Below are 6,061 nucleotides of genomic sequence, written 5' to 3'. Positions count from 1 at the left end.
GCTCAACCCGAGGAGGAAACTCCGGTTGAACCGATTGACCAATCCTTACCTCTTAGACGTTCCGAAAGAGTTAGAGTTCAACCCCAGTTGTATGGTTTTCATATTACTACCGAATGGGACACGTATATTAGTGACAGTACACTAGTAAATATAGATGAACCTAACAGCTATAAGGAAGCCATGGTAGGCCCGAAGTCTGCTAAATGGAAAGAGGCGATGGACAGCGAGATTCAGTCCATGTATGACAACCAAGTTTGGAATTTGGTTGACAATGTGCCCAGACGTAAGACGTTTGGGTGCAAATGGATATTCAAGAAGAAGATCGACGTGGATGGGAATGTACACACGTATAAGGCACGACTGGTGGCGAAGGGCTTTACTCAAACTCTCGGAGTTGCCTATGATGAGACCTTCTCACCAGTTGCCAAGATAAAGTCTATTAGGGTGATGCTAGCCATTGCTGCATTTCATGATTATGAGATATGGCAGATGGATGTCAAGACCGCTTTCCTTAATGGGAAGCTGGCTGAGGATGTTTACATGGCTCAACCAGAAGGTTTTGTCGATAAGAAGCATCCCAATAGAGTGTGCAAGCTTGAGAAGTCCATTTATGGACTTAAGCAAGCATCTCGCAGATGGAACCTTTGCTTTGATGAGAAAGTTAAAGAGTTTGGATTTGTACGAAGCGAAGATGAATCGTGTATATATGTCAAAGCCAGTGGGAGTATAGTTAGCTTTCTCGTTTTGTATGTCGATGACATACTGCTCATGGGAAACGACATCACGACTCTGCAGGAGGTTAAGTCCTGGCTCGGGAAGTGTTTCGCTATGAAGGACCTCGGAGAGGCTTCCTATATTTTGGGAATAAGGATAGTGAGAGAACGAAGTAAGAGACTAATAGGACTTAGTCAGAATACTTACTTAGATAAAGTACTAAAACGTTTTAGTATGGAAAACTCAACGAAGGGAGAACTACCGATAGAAAGTAATGTCAAGTTGAGTAAGACTCAAAGTCCGAGTACTGAAGCCGAGATAGCTGAGATGAGCCGAGTACCTTACGCTTCCACAGTTGGCTCAATCATGTACGCTATGACTTGTACTTGCCCTGATGTGGCCTTTTCTTTGAGCATGGTCAGTAGATATCAAGGAAACCCTGGAAGAGCTCATTGGATTGCGGTTAAGAATATCCTTAAGTACCTTCGGAGAACCAAGGAATGGTTTCTAGTCCTCGGAGGAAGTGATGACTTAAAGGTGTGAGGGTATAGTGACGCCAGTTTCCAGACCGATAGAGACAACTACCGTTCGCAGTCGGGCTGGGTTTTTACCCTAAATGGAGGGGCAGTAACTTGGAAAAGTTCCAAGCAGGAAACTGTAGCTGATTCAATGTGCGAATAAGAGTATATTGCAGCGAGCGAAGCGTCAAAGGAGGCGATATGGTTAAAGAACTTTATTGGTGACCTTGGAGTTGTGCCTGCCATAAAGGAGCCTATGGAAATTTTCTGTGATAATGAAGGAGCGGTTGCCTTGACCAAGGAACCGAGGGATCCTGGTAGATCTCAGCATATCGACAGGAAGTATCACTTTATTATACATTGAGTAGAAGAAGGAAATCTCGTGGTTAAGAGGATATCATTAGAAGATAACCCAGCAGATCCGCTTACGAAGGAACTGAGTAGGGTTAAGCACTTGCAGCATGCTAGGAGCATTGGGTTGAAGGATGATATTAGTTTATATTAGATAGTTTTGGAAACATATAATAGATAAATGTAATTGACATTTGATGATTAAATGAAGAAGTATTATTTATAAGTAAAGTTACTGTCTTATGTTAATTGTTTAACTATTGTTTCAATTTGCATGTTTTGACTTCCAGAATAATTGAGTTTGTTAAGAATAATCAAATTATTCAAATAGTCCACAATCGTTCATGTGTTGGAAGTAGATATGAATGAAGATTGTCATGAATTTGTGTGTAGATTGTATAAATTGTATTAGAGATAGCAAAGGTTTGATACAACGTTCATAAGTGCTTATGAACAAGTTTTGAGCATTGGAATAAACCCGCGCTTGCTGGAATCACTTTATGGAATGTGACAAAAGTGATCGCAAGACGATAATATCATATGGTCTTAAAACCTAGATATATGGTTTATTATTTACTAATTGGTTGTGCATTGATAATGCAAAACCGCATCAGTAAATTGATGTTATAAAACGCATTGTTGTGTATAATTGATTGGTGGATAAGTAAATGCATATAAGTCGAAGTTTATCTGTTACTTCTATCCTAAGAGGGTAAAAGCGATATCACAGCCGCTCGATGATTTGATTTGACTTATGTGCCGGGCCCGGTCAGGACTGGATTGATGTGTTCAATTAAGTTCTATGTCAAATAAATCTGAGATCGAGAAACCAACTGCTGGACAATTAGTTCCATGAGATTGTCCACACAATATCTAAACAGAGGACTATACGATCCCTTATCTAAAGGATAGGTTACTGATGAGATCAGAGTTGACAGCATCTTTGAGAGCTACGATTGCTAATCAGATTGTATTTGCATTTATAGTTACTAGACTTATCCAAGTGGGAGACTGTTGGATTAGTGTCTAAGGCTGGAACTGTATTTGGTAAGTAGTTGACTCGGTTGTGCATGGTCCTTTTGGGTTGCCTTCACCATAGCAACTCGACAAGGTGATTTATATAGAGAGAAGAAATATTATTATTAATGTGTTATAAGAATAATATGTTAAAGGAATAATAATATTATTTGATTGATATAAGGCATAAATTAATTAGAAATTAATTTAGTGACTTAAAGAGATTAATTAAATAAAGGGGCATAAACTGTCAAATGTGTGATAGTTGTGTTTTAGACTATGAATCCTTATGGATATGGGAAGGGACGATTTTGAGGATATGGATATCCTAGATATCATCCAAGGCCTTATCTAGAAGGATCTTTGGATTGCTTTGAGGCTAAATTATCCAATTAGGGTCTAAGCTAAATCCCTAAGAACTCATAGTATAAATAGACCCTTAGTGTTGGAGAAATCGGCCACTCTATGTTTGAAGAAACCCTAGAGCCGATTTCTCATCTCTCTCCCTCTCTCAAATAATCTTCTTGCTAGTAGGTGTTTGTAAGCCATTAGAGGAGTGACAATTGTGACTCTAAGCTCCAAGGAAAAGAAGTTTTTCAAGCAAGTAACTCAAGGTATTATTCTAGATCTGATTTTATATGTTATAAATTGTTTGTTTACACTAGATCTATGATTCAAAGTCTTGGATACAAAGCATGTTCGATTAGAGAAATCTAGATCCAAGCAATAGGGTTTGCATGTGCACATTGGAAAGTTCTTATGGATCAAACCCATCATGATTATGTTAATCAATGATTCTCATAGTGTAGGCCAATGATCCATGATTATGTAGATGGGCTAAACCAATGAAATAATCCATGGATAGTCCATGGAGGTTAAACCCATAGAGCATAAGAATGTGAAAGGTCATTTTGGGTTTGTAAATATGTAACCCTAGCACTATAAATAGAACCCTCATGAACCAAAATCAGTTGCACATTCTTTGTGAACTAAGCAACTTATTCTCTTAAGACACCTTTTGCATATTGGTGTTTGCGAACCATTAGAGGAATCACACTTGAGGTGCTCAACCTTCAAAGGCCAAGAACTACAAATCCTTGATAAAGGTATGTAATTTAACTAGTTGTATTGTGCATTTAACAATTTGTATGTGTGACATCCCCAAATTTCTCGGCAAGAAAATACCAATTTAATATATGTTTTTAAAATAAAATCAAAGTAATCTTCCAAAAGGTGTTGTGGAATTTGTTCACAAAACGAAATTTAATAAAAATTTATCAAAGCATATCTTAAAGAAATGTATTTTCATTATATAACAAAATCTCGGGATGTCATGTTCCGATACAGACCAAAAGCATAAACAGTACATTAAAAGCCTTACAACAGTTATTTACAACTATTGGCCTATAATCCAAAAACCCCTCGTCATCATCCAACTATGCTCTGGGTCCAATACCTGTAATATAAAAAAAGCTGAGTAAGTCAGGCTTGGAAGTCTGGTGAGCATATAGGGTTTTCAACCTATAATAAATAAATTTATTATGTTTAAACATCAAACAATCTACCCAATTTTCCATCCCCATTATCCTCTTTATTACCCCACTCTGTCGATCATCACAACAACATGAACTATACTCTCAGATATAAAATCAACCTCTTTACCTAATGCATACTCCTGTATCTATAATTTACGTCTTTACCTAATCCATACTCCCAAATCGATTATGTCTGATCCATACTTCCAGATTCATAACAAATAACCATGTCTTAATCCATACTCCCGGATTAATAACAAATAACCATGTCTTAATCCATACTCCTGGATTAATAACAAATAACCATGTCTTAATCCATACTCCCGGATTAATAACAAATAACAATGTCATAATCCATACACCCAGATCAATAACAACTAACCATATCTTAATCCATACTCTTGGATTAATAACAAATAACTTTGTCTTAATTATTTCTTAAGGATTTATCCGAAGAATCATCTATCACTCATTCGTAAGGATTCATCCTAAGGAATAGGCACGAAGTACATCGTCGCCAGGGTTTATACAACAGGCACTAAATCCATAGCTGTCAGGGTTTATACAACAGGCACTAAGTCCATAGCTACCAAGGTTTATACAACATGTGCTAAGTCCATAGCTCTCATTTATCGACAATATTATTCATCGGAATCCACCTGCAATACATTTCAATGAGTTTTTAAAGTACATCTGATGAACATATAGTTCACAACACATACATGTTGCGAGCCTGGTAGTGCTCCACGGACCATCTAGAATAGTCCATGGTTGTCATCCATACTCTGCTGAATGGGGCGCCAACGTTTGGGTAATGGCTTCTCATATATTCCATCCCTCACCCTCATTTTATGATCTATATCACCAATCATCTCATTTATCCAACTTATCTTTCATCACATACCAATTATTTCATCTACCCATGTTTTACCCAACATTTTTGTAGATATGAAATATATACACAGTTTAAATCATTTAAACCTGTATAAATCATTCATTCAACATCCATCTCAAATAAACAAACGAACAATATATATATATATATATATATATATATATATATATATATATATATATATATATATATATATTCATATAGCACATATTTTATATAAAATACTTCATATCTATGTGTAAGATGAAAGTGATTATACACTCACTTGATTTAACGATAATCAGGAAGCACTTCGTTTCTTTAAACAATATTCTTCGATGAAACCGAGATGTTTTCTCAAACACCGGACTTCACGCGGGTAGAGTTTCGGCTCGAAAACTATTTTTCTCGGGATCTTTGGTCTCTGGGGTTTGCCTATGAACTAGGATGATATAATAGGGTTAGGGGTAATTTTTGCAATATTGAAGAAAGTATAGGGTGGGAGAATGAAACTTTGCAACCTAAAATCGGATGACACCGGGTCAGTGCACAACCCAAGTAAGAATCCTTGGAGTGAATGCTGAGTCGGTGTGGTTGGTAGTATTGGGCCTGTACTACCGAAGGCACCGGGTCAGTGCACAACCCAAGTAAGAATCCTTAGAGTACCAAAGATCAAGTAGGGTTGGGATATCAAGTGTGTGTACATCCGAGAAAATTACAAATATCTTATGTTGTATTTCAGAGAGGCATCATGGTAGGGACACGCCACAGACCAGGGACCAGTGGAGGGGGTGTGAGCGACGAGGAGCTCCGCCAGATGATTCATGATGAGGTGGCTGCTTCCATCCGCGATGAGATTCCATAGATGTTCGGGTCTATCAAGACCATCCTGATAGATACATTCGACGGGATACACTGCTCTTTCTGATGCTGCTGTTGCTGTGGCCACTGCAGCTGTAGCTGCGGCTAGACCACAGGGTGGTGATGCGTTGCTGGTCCGGGAGTTCAGCAACACAAAACCACCGGAGTTTGATGGGACCCAGGACCCGATT

Source organism: Lactuca saligna, chromosome 9 (genome assembly GCF_052625555.1).
Source record: "Lactuca saligna cultivar CGN05327 chromosome 9, ASM5262555v1, whole genome shotgun sequence".
Lineage (NCBI taxonomy): Eukaryota > Viridiplantae > Streptophyta > Magnoliopsida > Asterales > Asteraceae > Lactuca > Lactuca saligna.
This window is presented reverse-complemented; position numbering follows the sequence as displayed.